We start from the raw sequence: 16778 nt of genomic DNA on the forward strand, positions 1-16778 counted from the left end.
CCATTGCTAAAATCCCACCTTTCTCTTGTCATTCAAAAGTTGAGGATATGGAGAAAAGGGCTTGACCCTATGTTGTATCAGATATTAGGAGTCCAACCCCATTCCCCACCTTCTTTTAGAGGATGTCTTCTCTAAATTCACTTGTGATTCTGGTTTACCAGAGAACCAGACCCGCTACTGAATGAATACCTGTGCCGGTCACTTGTCATCAGGAGGCACCACCAATTCATTTGGCTGCCTTCCCCCACTCATCACTATCTGGATTCCCATATTATTAACAAAACATTCCTTAATACTGGTCAGAATCTACACAGTCCCCAGAATATGCTGTTTCATTGTGGGTAATCAGCCTTCTCTCCTCATGTAATTTAGCCACCAGCCAATTTACCACCCTTCTGGCCTATACAACCATAAAAGCATAGCAGCTCCACTGCTAGCTTATCTACTGCAGCATCTCAGACAAGTTATAGCTACTCCCAGAAAAAGACCTGGCTCCACCTCTGATCTCTCTTAGCCCTAATCATTAACTCAACAACTTTACAAAGTCCCCAAATTGTTTTCCCCCCAGATGCACCCCGTGTAAACTCTATGGGGCAGGGACCATCTTTTATGCTGTGTTGTACAGCACCTGGCATAATGGGGCACCATTCTTGGTTGTTTTTTAGGCACTACCACAATAAATGTGATTAATAATCATTCACAGGTGTCCTCCCTAGCCATTAACAGAAAAGAGGAATCTGTTGACCTCAAAGCACACTGCTCCTTCCCGCTAGCTCAGCACTTCCTCACCACTAAAGGGAGTAGAACATGAAAATAATTATGTCTAAAAAGGGAAAGCAACCAATCTAATTTCACGGCCCAACCTGAGTAAAATGCAAAAACTAAATGCATATCAGAAATCATTAAAATAAACTGGATTTTGAAAATCATTTCAACTTCAACCACGTACAACATCATTATTAACACAGGGAAAGCATTTTTAAATGACTTATTTTATCTTGACATTGGTCCTTTATAATCAGTTTATCTATTCTGAGTGATGATCATGTTGCTTACTCAAGTTACTGTAGGTGCTTTAATAGTACCTTTTACTATTCAAAAGAAGAGAAAGCGCAAAATATATACACTATTCACATATGTAACAGCTTTGCTTGTAGTCTAAACATAAGCATAGACAGCTCAGCATGTCAAGGATTTAATTTCAATAACGGATGCTTACTTAATGGTCATAGATATAGCTTTCAAAGTGACTGGCAGCTTATAATATGCCAGCAGTACTAGCTGTTATCATTCAAAGAAGAATTAAAGTTAACAGGTCAATACTGTGCAGCTAGAGTGTAGCGTGAAGCATACAAACTTAAGTATAAAATAGTAGAATAGTGTTCATACTTAGAAATTCTTTTCATACCATATTTCCCCCAAGTATTTTATATTAACACTAACTACGTTTGTACTGTGCTTACCAGACATACTTAGTAAAGGTTTACGAAAATAAACATCCTTTTATCCGTGTTTCTATTTATAACATATGCCAATAACTCACTACATTTTTAGTTGAACATCTAAGCAGAATTGGTAGATACTGATCTTATATTGGGAGGGGCAGAATTCACTCGATGCTACTCAGGTCTTCAACTAAAATCATAGTACTAAGTAGTCTGATCAAATTTAATTCTTCATTTTAAAGAATGTATGTAAATGACATATAATTATGTCAATTATATGAAGAGGAATGAAAAAATGGTATCAACAAAGCACTCATCATCCCAAACTACTGTCAATTGGAAAGCCACTTTGTCTATCCTGCTCCACTCTTAAAAATTTTCCCTTTTCTAATAATACTCAGTTCTTATGTAAGAATTTTCATCCATTGATCTCAAAGTTCTTTGCAAAGGAAAGTAAACATAATTTACCTCATTTTACAAATAGAGAAACATGCACAGAGAGGTAAAATGACTTGCCTGTGTCACATCCAAACTCAGTGGCAGAGCTAGTAACAGATCTAAAGGCCTGTGAATCCCAATCCTATTCACTAGATCACTTTGCCTTGTGTAGAAATGATGCCTTTGTTGTTGTCACAGACAGTGCCTGTAAACACAAGCAATTTTTGTGCTATTGTGAAAATCTAGGGAGGAATATGGAGGATGTTTATTTCAGGCAGCCTCAGAATGAATAAAACACTCTTTACTTACAGTACAAGGATGAGGTAGAAAAATATACAGTTTATCCACTCCTTCCAGCAGCCTCAAATAGAAAATTGCTATATATCTATTAGCTGTAACTGGACCTGCAAGCCCAGAACACAACACAACAGTTCCATTTTGTCTAATCTAACCCTTTTTTATGGAACATATAGATTCACTCCATCCAGAGGTTGTCAGGGAAGTAGTTAACTCTTTTCTTCTGATTAGATGAAGCACCATAGTCACCTGTCCTGAGGCCTTGTCTACATATAAATTTGAATAGCTACAGTTAAACCAGTTTGGATAAAACAGAAGCAAACTCCTATTTGGACACTATTATTTTAATTAAAGTTTTTTTTTCCAGTTTAGCTTAAATCTATATCTGAACTGATTTAACCTAAAGCAAAATAAATTTAGTTCAAACTGAAATAAGAGTGTTCATACAGCTTGTTGTAAACTCTTATACAGCCGCTGGGATATCACAGGCAGAACTGGTAGTGCTGCCTATATATTTAAGTTGCCTGATACATTACATTTTAAGACCTTGTTTTCAGTTACTTATAACTTTGCCAAACTTTAACCGTTTTAGCTGATTTTTTTTCCATGTTGGGAGTCTGCCTGAGGCTAAAGGATTTTGGAAAGTTTCAGCTGTATCAGTTCAGCCATTTTCAAGAATAAAGTTAGGAAAAAAGACATTGTTTTGCTCATGTTAAAAAAAATTCCTACAACTTTATGCCACATGCATTATCCACAGGAAGCTAGTGCTACACATGTACATGAATATACAATACTCTCAGAATTAGTAGGTTTTGTTCAACATTTTAATTTTCCTTAAATGATGAGCTGAAGCAAGAAAACAATTAACATTCATCTTAAATCTGCACAAGAGGAAGCAAACAAATCAATTATGAGTAAAACAAAATCCAAATGGGAGCCATTAGGTCCAAGGTTTGCATGACCCAGAGTTCTCTGCTTTATCAATTGATACAACTGCCCTGTAAGAAAGAACAATGGATTTCCTATTCTCTAGACCATTATCCCTTTGGGTCAGAAAGAAAAAAAAATGTTTTGTTTTGTTTTTTGTTAAGCACTATTACAGCAACAGTTCTTCCTGAAAGAAACATTTTTGACTTTAACAAAAATGTCCAAATTTGCTTGGGAGTTGTAAGGAGATTCACTTTAACTCGTATGAAATCTTTTCTTCTAGTCCTGAATTTCAAGATTTCACTAGGGTCCTTTTGAATAGTAGTGGAAACCCATGTAAATTCTGTGAAGATGAACAGCCAGTTCATTTGTATATAATGTCTTAAATTATAAAAATTAGTATATTAACTTATCCACCTGAGTGTGTGTGAGGTGGGGCAAGGGGACAAATCACTAGTGCAAGGCATAAGTATAAGTATTTTTATTAGGATTGTGCTAGAGTTCATACAACATCAGAATATTGAGTGAGCAATGTAGGAATCTTAGTTTATGCAGAGAAATGGAGGTATCTGTGCTGCTGTGATAAAGAAGTTGAATAACCTTAGAGATAGACTGCTGTATAGCTTCTGAATTCTAAGTATTTTTAATCTCTTATTCAAGTTCCCTTCTACAAACCTCCTGACAACCACAGTAAGACTTGACCAAGCATGACTGATAATCCTGCTTTTTCAGATCATCCTGGAATATGTCATGTCTGAGGAGTTGTAAAATCTAATTAATGCCTGAAATTAAGTAGATCTGCCACATGCTGTTTGCCAACCAAGGAACATAACTTCATGTGATTTTTTTTTAAATTTTCTAAACTGAGTGCCACCTGTCTTCGAGGTTGTTATCCAAGAGCCAGATTCTGTCACTTTTACTCACATCAAGTAATGATTGCTATTCAATGTAGGTAAAGGTGGCAAAACCTGACCCTCCATTATTTTTCTTGTTAGATTTAGAAGTTGAGCAATTCACACCCTGAATGAAAACTTAGAATACTTGTAAGTGGTACATTTTATAGGGAAGTCCATGTCCAAATTATAGAACATTCATTAAAAGGCATAGGGACTGTAAAGCATTTCAAAGGAAGGAGACAAGTGTCCTGGACAATGTTATATGTTTTGTCTCTAGCAATGATGAATCTGTATTTTTTTTCAGTGGGTGGTGCTAAAAAATTGCTATTGTAGTTTATTACAATACTACAAGTTCTTGCTAGTTTGCAAGAATACTTGCAGTATTTACTCCTGGGGTTAATTCTGTGTGCGCAGAATTCATGTCCCCCACAGATTTATTTGCTTACCATCAGAAAAATGACTTCTGATGGGGAAGCAAAGGGAAACCTCAAGAGTGGTTATGCATCCTTCCCTGGCAGTGCAGGCAGGTCAGTTTGGGTGCCTGGAGCAGCCAGTAGAGACATACATCACCGGCCGAGGTGGGTGGGGAGGCTGGACAGTCTTGCGTGTGAGAGAGAAAGACACTCTATCCTTCTTGCATGCTATTGCGGCACACTCAGCATAGAGGGGCAAGGCTTTGGGTTGTTTCTGAGGAGGTAGGTGTGGGACAGGCTCTGTCCTCTCAGGGAGAGCAGAATGTAGCAACCTGCCTGCTTAGTGAATTGTTCTTAGTGGATTGTTTCCATTGTCTTTGTGAATCCCCCAGGAGTATAAAATCAGTGTAAAAAATTTAAGGCTCCTTTACATTGCCAGAGTGGTGTAAAGGATTCTTATTTAAAGGACAATATGGCTTATAAATGCTTATGCTGTTTTAGTGATTTGAACTGGTCTAAATTTTTGGACTGAAAACATTTCCTATCAGAATATGCTCCATGAACTGTTTGCTACTGACCTTTCTGGGGATGGTCTGTAGCCAATATAAATTGTCAGTTTGATTCCCCATCCCTCACTTGCTTTTCAGTTGCCTGTGATGTAATACTGAGCATATGGCTGCATATATTTGTTGATTAATAACTAGAAATAAAGGGTCAAACCTAGCTGCATTACTATTAGACAGCGAAGGTTTGGGGATTTCCTCCAGTGCTCCCCACTCCCATTCTCCATCCTTTGTATTGTAGTTTAAATAAATTACCAAAATAATTGAAACCAGCATAATTATAATGTGTCATTTTGAAAAATAAAATATAGAGAATTTTGCAGAATTTTAAAATATTGTGCGCAAAATTTTTAATTTTTTTGGAGCAGGATTCCCCCAGGAGTAAGTATTGTCAGTTACAGAGGTTATAAATATCCTTCCCTGTTTCTTTGTGTAGGTATGAACAGGAGAGCCCTGATTTTCAAAAGGATCTCAACTTAGCTTCTATGTATGCTCCCACATGTTTGTGGATGCAAATAATTATGGGTATATTTCACAGCACTCACCCATCTAAAAATCTGATGTACAATCAGAAAAATCTTAGGTACAGTCAGGTCAATAAATGTCTAAGAAACTAATTTTGAAAAATAAATCACATTTTGAAAGAAGTAGTTTTGATCGTGTAAATAATTGTACTTTTGCACCCACAAAGAATTTCTGAATACTGCAGAGAAATCTCACATTTGGGCTGGGTTGCTTATTCATAACCAAAAGTATCAGGTATGCTTCAGAAGTAAACCTAGTGACTGATAAACTCAAAATAATGGTGTTCCTCAGAGCTTAGCATTTACCTTGATGTTTGACAGTCACTTAAGTAGGAGCCCTGTTACATAGGCATGCAAGTTTACCTGTACAGATAACATACATCTGGCAACAATCATATATATTCACCACTTTTACAAGGCTGTGATAAATTCTGTACAAAGTATGCCTTGTGAGATATCATTTGAAATGTCACAGTCCACTGTGCAATATTGTCCTGGTAAAATATGTGTATCAACATTGTATGTAAAGTTATACGTTCCTACTGTAAAACTTTGCTGTAACATGTTCCAGAGTTAGAAAGGAAGGCCCAAACCTGTTCTTCAGAGACAAAGACACACTGGCACCCCACACCCAGGCATCAGAATAATCAACTGGACAATCACCTAGTTAAATGGCCATTCCTTGGCAGGAAGAAGGGTGTGAGTGAGGACTTATTGGCAAAGACACAGTGGAGTTAACATCAAAGAGGGGAGAAGGATATAAGAGAACACAAACAACACAAATTGCCTCTCTCTTCCCCCCTTATCTACCAATGGCAGCTTCAATGCTTGAAAGACAAATAAAGCATAATTAAACTGGGAGAGGGGTGATCCTGGCTGGAAGACTTTTCAGCCAGTACAGACTGCTATAAACATATGGTGAGACAAAAACTTTTTGGTTTTTAAGTTCACTTAGCTAGTTAAGTTAGATATTAGTTTGTGTTTTACTCTTTTATTTCTTTTGTAAACAATCCTGACTTTTATGCATCATTACTCGTAACCACTTAAAATCTAGCTTTCTGTAGTTAATAAACTTATCTGATGTTTTATCTTAACCATCTTTATCTTAACCATGTGTTTGGATTAAAGTGTATGGGAAACGCCATTTGGGATAACACCATTTGGGACGCCATTTGGGACAATACAAGCTCATAGAAAATCCGTCATTTCATCAAAGGAAATGCATATAATTTTCCTTTGATGAAACGACGGACTTTCTATGAGCTTGAATTATTCAAGACGCTACTGAGCAGTACAAGCTGCACATTTCTGGGGGAAAGTCTAGGACTAGATATTTGCTGGTGTTGTTCTGCAGTTTAATTTATATGTGGCTAACTAGTAGCTCTCAGTACAGTGTAGCTGGAAGTGATTTTACATGCCATGTATGTGAACAGGCCAGGAGTTCTTACAGCAAAGCAATGTCAGAGGCACACAAAGTTGGAGAACTGAGGGAACACAGTTATTCAACAATCCAGACAGTGTCCCGGGTAATGTGTTATATATATAATCCCTTTTCTTATTTAGCAACCAGTCCAAGAATGAAAAATTCAATTTTTGGTAATAATATTTGCAATCTCACTGGAAACATGCAGGTATTCTGAGTCTAAAATAACAAATGCAGAATCAACCAAGAAGTAGAATAAGAAAAGTCTATATTTATGCAACCTGGCAGAATGGAGATTTTTTCATTTCACAAATTCCTCTTCTTTGCTAGCTTCATTTGTCCAAATAAATTTCTGCTATAGTAAAAATTTTAAATTAGACTGGAGAAAATATTTGATAACATAGCATACCACAGTGTCCATCCAGCACTATCTTCTATGGATTCAAGAGTATCATCAAAATACTACCAGCTTTTTTGGTTTTATAGCTGCTATCTTTTAATAGTTTATTATATAAAATCTCAATGATGGCCACTTTGTTCTCAGTCCCACTGGATCTATTATCTGTAATTAAGTATTTGCCTTCTAAATATTAGCAGTGCATCGATGGATAGTTGCATACCTACGAGACAGCACTTAGAGAAATGGAAGTCCTTGAAAGCAAACGGCATCAGACTGTAAATCAGCCAAAATGAGGACAGGACTGAATATAGATTTTGTGATAGGAATACTCAAGAGATTGTTCATAGAAATTCACAGATTAGAGATTATGCCCATATTGATTTATTGTCAGGCGCTTATTGATCATTGGCTAACTGACTGCACAGCTAAAATGTATGTATCTTTCCACAGTTGCCACTATACTTAACCCTACAGACTGCATTACAAAAAAACAACAAGAACCTAAAATGTTATATGTTATATATTAGACCGTTAATGTAAGAGCCTTTGTGCAGCGTGAATGTTCTGAAAGAAAACCCACAACAAAACAAAATTAAAAAAAAAAAACTCTTGTCATAAGAGCAAAGATAAAATATTTCAGATTTACTTCCAGCCTTGAAAGTAAAAATATAAAAATCTTCTTTGACCTGTATAGTTGGTTGCATAAATCATACGATATTGTCTCTACTTTTCAAAAAAAAGAAAATCTGATTTTCTCAGGGTGAGCTTCGTGTTGAGGGTGACCAGTGCACCAATGATTCTCTGAGGATCAGACACAGTTTTTAGAAGGTTATAATTTTGTAGTTATCCTTTTGTATGGCCACAACATTAATAGTAATTTGGGTTCAGGATTCTGTTGCCAAGGAATCAGCATTGCTTGTTTCACCCAACAAGACATCTGTCATAAATATAAAGGGAAGGGTAACAACCTTCTTGTCTACAGTACTATAAGATCCCTCCTGGCCAGAGGCACAATATCCTTTTACCTGTAAAGGATTAAGAAACTCAGGTAACCTGGCTGGCACCTGACCAAAAGGACCAGTCAGGGGACAAGATACTTTCAAATTGGGAGGAAGGGGTAAGGCTTTTGTCTGTCTGTTCTGTGTGCTTGCCAGAGAGAGATCAAGAAAGCAAGCAATCCAACACCATTAGAATTAGTAAGTACTTTTGTTTTGGCTTGTGATTTTCTCTGTGCTGAGAGGAAGGTGTATTTCTGGTTTTCTTTTTGTAACTTTAAAGTTTTTGCCCAGAGGGAAATCCTCTGGGTTTAAAATCTGATTGCTCTGTGAGATTAGTTTCCCTTCTAATTTTACAGAGGTGCTTCTTTTACCTTTTTTCTTTCTAATAAAATTCTGTTTCTTTTAAGAGCCTGATGGATTTCTCTATTGTCCTAAGACCCAGGGGTTTGGGTCTGTGATCACTTTGTAACGAATTGGTTAGGATATTATTCTCAAGCCTCCCCAGGAAAGGGGGTGTAAGTGCTTGGGGGAATAGAAACTCCAAGTGGTCCTTTCCCTGAATCTTTGTTAGATCACTTGGTGGTGGCAGCGTACCCTCCAAGGCAAAAAGTTTGTGCCTTGGGGAAGTTTTACCCTACGCTGGTAGAAATAATCTTAGGGGGTCTTTCATGCGGGTCCCCATATCTGTACCCTAGAGTTCAGAGTGAGGAGGGAACCCTGACAAGCAAACAAAAAAAAACAATCCTGTAAACATTTATTAAATACCCATAAAAAGAATATATATATATATATTTATTATAATTATTATAATTATTATATATTATTATATTATACTACGAAGGCTGACAGTTTTTATAATATATGTATACCTATATTATAAAAACTGTCAGCCTTCGTAGTATAATAGGAACTGTGCCAGTTGACACTATCTCTGTGACCACTGCTGTGCAAGCTGTGCTACCTATCCATTTAAGGATTTTGCACAGCGTTCATCACTATGGTGTTTAAGCTATGCTGCCTTTTGTATATAGATCCAGGATTTGGCCTAAGGCATCATAGCGTGTTTCTTGTCTTAATCTGGAACATTTTGGTTTGAAGGTTTAATGATCTGATTAGATTGTGTTGGACATGGAACATAAGTTAAATGAGTATCTTAGTACATAGGGGTGTAGAAATGAGTTGAGACAGGAAAGAATCTTGCTTTCTGAGCTTTTTTGTAAAACAAAAAATTAAAACATAAAAAGTACCCTTTCCCTCTAAGGGTCAAACATAACTACAACAGTGCTGCCCTTTGTCAAAGTACACAAATAAAAACATGCCAATCAAGGTCCAGAAAGAAAGGGAAAGCAAAACTGACCCTTACCGTCCTCCATTTCTCTACACAGTTCCATCTTATTCCCTAGAGCACCTTCCTTTATCTCACACATTCTCATTGCCAAACTCAGCCCACAGTTTACCAGAACAAATCTCTTTTTTAGCATGCTGAGGTGGCAGGAAAGGGAGAGGGGAAATTTAATTAATTCTTCACAGCCATCCCAGACCAGTTACCCTACAAATCCCTGAATTAAGACCTGGGTAACACCAGTTTAACTAAGGTGTGATTTTAAATCAGTGTTATTAAATGGGTGCAAAATCATGTGGATGCTCTTAATTCAATTTAAATTTGGTCTATGTTGATTTATTTTAAGCCAGTTCTCTGCCAATTTAAGCTAAATCAATATTGCATCCAGAAAAAAAACGATGCTAAAAGAATTTTAAAGTTACAAGTCAAGCAACTCAGATTAGGAAATGTCAGAATTAAAGTTGCTCATACAATCTTAATTCAACCCCCTGGTTTGTGTGTATTATGACACATGATCACACGCTCTTTTTTCCACAGGACCCCTGTCTCATTTAGTGCACAGGATGGCTCAGCTCCGCTCATGGCACCCTTGACTCCTACCACCTTCCGCCTCTGCTCCTATTCACCCTCTGGTTTCTACTCCTTTCCAGCTCTAACACACCCTGCCTCCTGTCCCTCTCTGCATCTACTCCTATCCGCCACTCCCACCCTCTAGCTTCTACTCCCCTCTCTCTCCATGCCTAAATACCTCTCTCCATCTCCACTCCTATATGTGACTATGCTGGCTCCTATCCCACTCTGCACTCCTCTGGCTCCTGCATCTCGCTCTTCTGTCACACCCTCATCCTTCAGCATTTAAATCTGACTAATCCTGCTCCAAGGCTCCATGCTGCCTGAGAGCCAGCAGGGAGAACACAAAGAATACAAGAGAGACAGTCTCCCTGCTCTCAGTTCCTCTTTCTGGTTCCATAATGGCCTACAGCAGCTGGGAGGAGAAAAACTAGTAAAACTAGTCAGGAATTTTCCATCAGAATGAAAGACTGGAATTTCGGTCAGAAAATTATTCTCAGCTTTGCAGTTCTTCTGTTCCTCAGCAGCCCACTTAGCAGGCTATTGGGGAGCCCAGGATTCCAGGCTTCCTAGTTCCAAGCCAGCCTGCCAGATAGATTGACCAGGAGCCAGGGCTTCCAGGATCTTGGCTCCAAGGAAGCTCAGAAGCCCTGGGAGCTCGATTTCCCAAGTTTCTAGGCCCCTGAGCTGCCGGGCTCCCAGGCTTTCTGTCCAGTTCCCCACCTGGTGGGTGCTGGGACTATGCACAGCCCACGGAGCCTTGGAAACCATTTAGAAAAGGTGGAAATGACATGTTGTGTCATTTTCTATACAGAATTTTGGAATTCTCATTGGCTGGGAAATTTCAACATTTTTATTGATTTGTTTGTTTGTTTGTTCCTGAATATACTGAAAAGGTTTTTGAAACTTCCTCTTGAACAGGAATTCCAGTTTCTGGCCAACTTTGAGACACTGCAGGGAATATCCTTCTTAACCCCTCCAGCCCAAAGCTGGAGCATGATCATTTGCTCTGTGGGGTTGGCACACGCTCTATCCAGTCAGTACATAAAAACTGTGAAGGGATGGAACATGTACAGTGCACACAAAGCTTCATAGAAGATAGCAACCAAAGCCTAACAAGTCTCAGTTGAGCACATGCTAACTAAGAATTTTCAAAGTCTCATAATTTGGCCTGATTTGGGAGGTTTTTCATAGGAACAGCAAAGGGTACATCACTGAAACAGAGATAATTTAGGCTCCTAAATATCTTTGAGAATCTATGCCTCAGTCTTTTACATACACTATCTTTGGCATCATATACTTGGAAGGGTGGGATGCAAACCAACTACTCCTTGGTGCCTTGGGATGCCTGAGCTATGTTTGTGTTTATACACGAGCTAGCGCTATAAAAAAAAACTATACAAATCCATAGTGTCTCATAATAGCAGGGATAGGACTTTGTCCCATGAATGCAACTGGGTTGTGCCAACTTGTCTTGTCTTTTCTCTCCACATAATAGACATTTTCTAGAGATCTGGACACAAATGACAAGTGGTTGACTGGAACTGGAAAATATTATTGGTGAATATCTATTTGATGAAAATGTCAACATATGTAACTAACATATACTAAGCACATATATGTTTGGTTGAATAATGAAAAATAAATTTCAGCAAATGAGTCACACTAAATTATCTGACCCATACAAAATATTCAGAGGATTTGCAAAGGTTGTAACAGTGTGTAGTTGTCCTCACTAGAAGAGAGTGGTGGAAAATAGGATTAGTGGCAAAAATGTATGAATTCTGCCAATTACAGAGGAAGTTGTTTATCAACAAGGTTATTTAAACCCATAAAACATGCAGGATGCTGAAAATAAAAAAATGAATAGGAAGCATGCAATATACACACATGATTAAGCCAACATTTCAGTCTCTCTAAATCTAACAAACCTCAAACTGCCCAGTGCAATATTTTTGTTTATTTTTATTTTATTTTATTTTGAGGAAATAGATAGAAATTCAATATTCCATTTCTAAATTCATCAAATAAAAGGGATCCCACTTCAACTATACAACAAAAATAATTTCTCAATAACACCTATTGCATTAGGAGATCTAGAACTTGAGAGACGCTGTGACTACACTCTTCACAATGGTGGCCCTGGAAACAGAAGACAATATAGAGTATAGTGAGATTTTCTTTTAAGTCTTGGCAGACAGAAAACGTTTGCAATCTAAAAGAGATGTTCTGACCATGCTGGGAGGCCCTGGGATTATTGTGTTTCCATTTGATTTTGGGGGTGGTGACCTAATTAGGCAAAGAGAGCCCTGGGAACTTAATGTACCAGGAAGAGGTCTCCTACTGGCTTGCCAAGCCTGAGATGAGCATGTGTAGTTCCTTGGATCACTGTGCCTTGCATCCTGCTGATTTTCGACAAACCAAAAGGTCGGATTCCCAGTATTTCTCTGTTTTCTTCAATTGTGAGCAGGAGTTCTCAAATTGAATCTTTCCAGCATGGTAAAAAATCTGTATGTCACCCTGCAAAGCTAACTTTGGAGAGAAAATATATCACATTTGTTGAGATGAAAATGTAAGTAATGAACACAATTTAGCTGACGAACTTTCAGTATTCAAAAGGAAACTAGTGCTGATGCTGTGTCTGAGCTCTACAGGTTAATTCTCATGCTGAGTTGATAGGATTCTCCCTTAAGGTGAGTAGCTTACAATAAATAAATAAAATAAAAAGGGAGAGGAAATCCAGTGAACAAAGAAAAAGGAAAACTCTGTGCATACATTTTTAAATGCTCTATTTACAGTTCTTTTAACAAAAAGATGCAAAGAGTGAAAGCTTTTATAATAAGCTGAAAATGTGCATGTTTTTTCATAGCTCTATTACATTCCCTTCCATAAATAACCAATTAAAGCTTTCGTATAGACAGCAGGATGACAAATAAATTCATTGATTTACTTTTTTCCAAAATCATGCCCGAATAAAGTATCCCTGAAGTAGGTAATGTGCTGGTCTTATTGAATTATATGCATTTTAAATGTAGAGTCTGACTACCAGCCAGAGCTACATGGAAAATCTTTCAACTAATAAATGAACAGGAAGTTGAAAGCTCAGCCAGCTACATTATTTTGCTGTAAAGGTGAGGTTTTAATAGATATTTCTTCGTGTATTGACTTTCAGATTATGCTGCTTTCAGGGCAGTTTATTCACCTGTTTGAGCAAGAATAAGTAGAAATCAACACAACAAAATCAGGGAATAGTAGCCCTTTTGTTTTAATGATGCAGTTTTATACAGGGTTCTTTGCAGAAGAACAAAGCACACATTTTTTTTTCTAGCAGAGAATATTTTCTTCTCTTGCATCAGTACAGTGGTCCTTGCCCGGCTGTTCCTGCCTCCCTGTGGGGAATACAATAAGCTGCAATTAAATGCAGGTGCTTGGAGACAGGCGTGCCCTTGCTCTGCTTAACAATCTGAGGCAACAAACAACAAAACAACAGTGAAACAGGAATCTACCTTCTGCTTAATGGTGCACGAACATTTCTTCTTGGCACCAAGACAAGTGACTACCTCTTGTTAGAGGTACACTCCTCTTTTTCCCTTGGTGAAAAGACAGGGACCTACCTCTTATTTATTGGTTCACTTCTGCGTAAGACGGTAAACATGAGTACATGCTGTAGGGGAAACCACCGCTAGTCACTACACATATGATAACAGAAACCTAGGATGTGCACAGAATAATATGGGGAAATCCTTTGGCCCAATTAATCCAGAATTATTTTTTGAATGTGACATTCTTTCAGAAAGGAAGCACTGTACTTGTTTGTACATCTCTTTACAGTAGGACTGTTTTTCTAATTTAAAATACACCTCAACTGTGTTTACAATGAAAGATTATGGACTGAAATCCAACCCTTTGTGTGCCACTTAGGAAGTGCAAAGGATATGGAAACTGGATGAAAATGATAGCACAGAATTACACCGTGGGTGGGAAATATCCTGCTAGCCCATATGTACTGGATCCTGGCCTGATGTCAGCTACTCCTGCTCTCCTAAGAGTAGGGAAAGTGTCTGGGGCAGGATGCAAAAACTCCACTGATATGTCATAACTTGGCCTAGTTCTTTTCTTCAGTCACACATCAATCTCTTGTGAGTGGACCTAATCACTGGATTCCACATGCTCCTATACCAACTAGGTCTGGGTAGAGCTGTGTCATAAACGTACAGCTAAGGGTAGCATAAAATCCCTCCTTTACCTGTAAAGGGTTAAGAAGCTCAGATAACCTGGTTGGCACCTGACCAAAAGGACCAATAAGGGGAGAAGATACTTTCAAATCTGTGGGGGAAGGTTTTTTTTTTTTTCCCCTTTGTTTTCTCTCTGGGTCAGCGAAGAACCAAGGCAGGGAAAATACATCTCCTAAAGCTATATCTGAACTAACCATCTAAGATTACAAATTGTAAGTATTAGGAAGGAAATGCGTTAGATTATCTTTTTTTTAGCTTGTGAAATTTCCCTGTGCTAAGAGGGAGGTTTATCCCTGTATCTGCATAGAGAACTCATTGTTCTGTGGATGGGTCAATAGTAGAGAAACAGTAGATTTCTTAGTGCCTTTCTCTCAGGCAGTCATTCAGCTAGGTGTCAAGCTCCCACTGCAAAATGGATGCTCTAATCCACAAAGGAGGTTGCAATACAAAATGGTCAAACTCCATAATGAAGGTTACAATACAAAGTGGGGCCCCTGAAAACAAATAGTATTCACAAAACAAGATGGAGTTCACAATTTAAAAGAGACATGCCCCCAGTCTGTCACATTGTGGCCACAGGTCCTCTACACCAGTGGTATAACCTAGAGCAGTGGTTCTCAATTTTTTTTTTTCGCGGACCACTTGAAAATTGCTGAGGGTCTCAGCAGACCACTTAATGATCTTTCCAAATGTAAAGCGCTTTACATAAAAGCACTATATAAAAAAAAGTAATAATAATGAACTTTTTTTGTTCTACAAATAAAAGCATACAACTCATATTTTAATGTCAATAGTCTTACCTTTCTAATGCGATGGATGTGCCCTCTCTCCCCCACTGCGGCAACCCCAGAGCTGGGGCTGGGAAGGAGGGGGGCCTCTCCCCATCAGCCATAGCCCTGGTATTTTGTTACTGATTGGAAAAGGAGCTGTGGTATCATTGGATTAGCATAATGTAGCTGCTTTAATTAGTAAAGAAATATCTCATAAACAGTGATACTTTTTGAACAAGATTCAATGTAATAACAGCATTAAGCACAATCTTATTCTACACCATAGCTTGAACAACATCATTACTATTAAAATGATATGAGGAGATAGGATTGAAACCAATGACCTTCTGCTCTGAACAAAAGGGGCAGCTCTCTCAGCCACTTAGTAAGGGTAAAATGCTTAAGTGCTCCACCAAATTGTCATAGTTCTGCTGAGTGTCTGCAAAAAAACTGGAGACAGCATGCCAATGCATTACAATTTGGCGCCTGGACAGTAAGTATGTTGTCCTTTTAAAAATCTTTTCTCTTGTTAAAATTAATTTAAATAAGTTGGCCAAAACAACTTTGGAGCAGTCTCCTGATGTAATAGGGACCAGATGTTCCAAGAAATTACCAAATGGGAGTGATTAAGGTAGCAGATTTGGTTGCTGGGAACTGAGGATATGATTTAGCTTTTTACTTCAATAGGAGTAGGACTAGGCACTCAAACTGTTAGGTTTACTATCAGACAGATCCTAACAAACTAGATTTGAAGGTATTCATATTAGAGGCTATTTGCAAATGTCAAATCCAGGTTTGGATTTTGAACACATCCAAAGTTCAGCATAATTCATGTCATGGATTTTAGTTCACACCCATCTATATTTATATCACAGGGCAAAGTGTTTCCTTTGCTGCAGTAAGTTTACAGTTGGAGCTTTCCTTAGGCTCTATGCTGGTGTAGTGAGGAAAATACAAATACAAAATTGAAAAGTTCACTTGCACTTTTATATTACCAGTAATCTGAACAAACTAGAGAAAATTATTGCATATGCTACCAGGGCTATTATAAATTTACAGGACTGTTTGTAAAACTACATAGATTGAAATTAAATCTTATTAAATTCTGCTTTATAGTACAGAGTAATTAGCAAGGCATTATTTAATGTTTTTTTCCTTCAATTTAATAACAGTTGAAATCTACAACTAGAAAGAAATTATTTTCCTAGCCAGCATATACAAAGCTTGACAGTTATCAGGTACTTCTAAGGTCGGTGAATCCTTTCACGCAGTTTTTCCTAATTAGGAGGAAAACTAATATCAATGTGTTTTTTTAAGGGGGATAAATGTCACCCAATAAGTTGCCTAGTAGAAGCAAACACACTATGGAGAAAACTGTGTCTTTACTAAGAGAGTTGGCTTTGCCACAGATAGTTCTGAGCTGCCTAAAGTTTGAAATATCTTGTTTCTTATCTTTTCTGAAAACACACACACACCCAGGGTCAAATTGGCTGTCATATGCATGAAGATATATCCTGAATAAGACAATAGGTGTACC

The sequence above is a fragment of the Lepidochelys olivacea genome (assembly GCF_965140295.1).
Source record: "Lepidochelys olivacea isolate rLepOli2 genome assembly, chromosome: 4".
NCBI lineage: Eukaryota > Metazoa > Chordata > Testudines > Cheloniidae > Lepidochelys > Lepidochelys olivacea.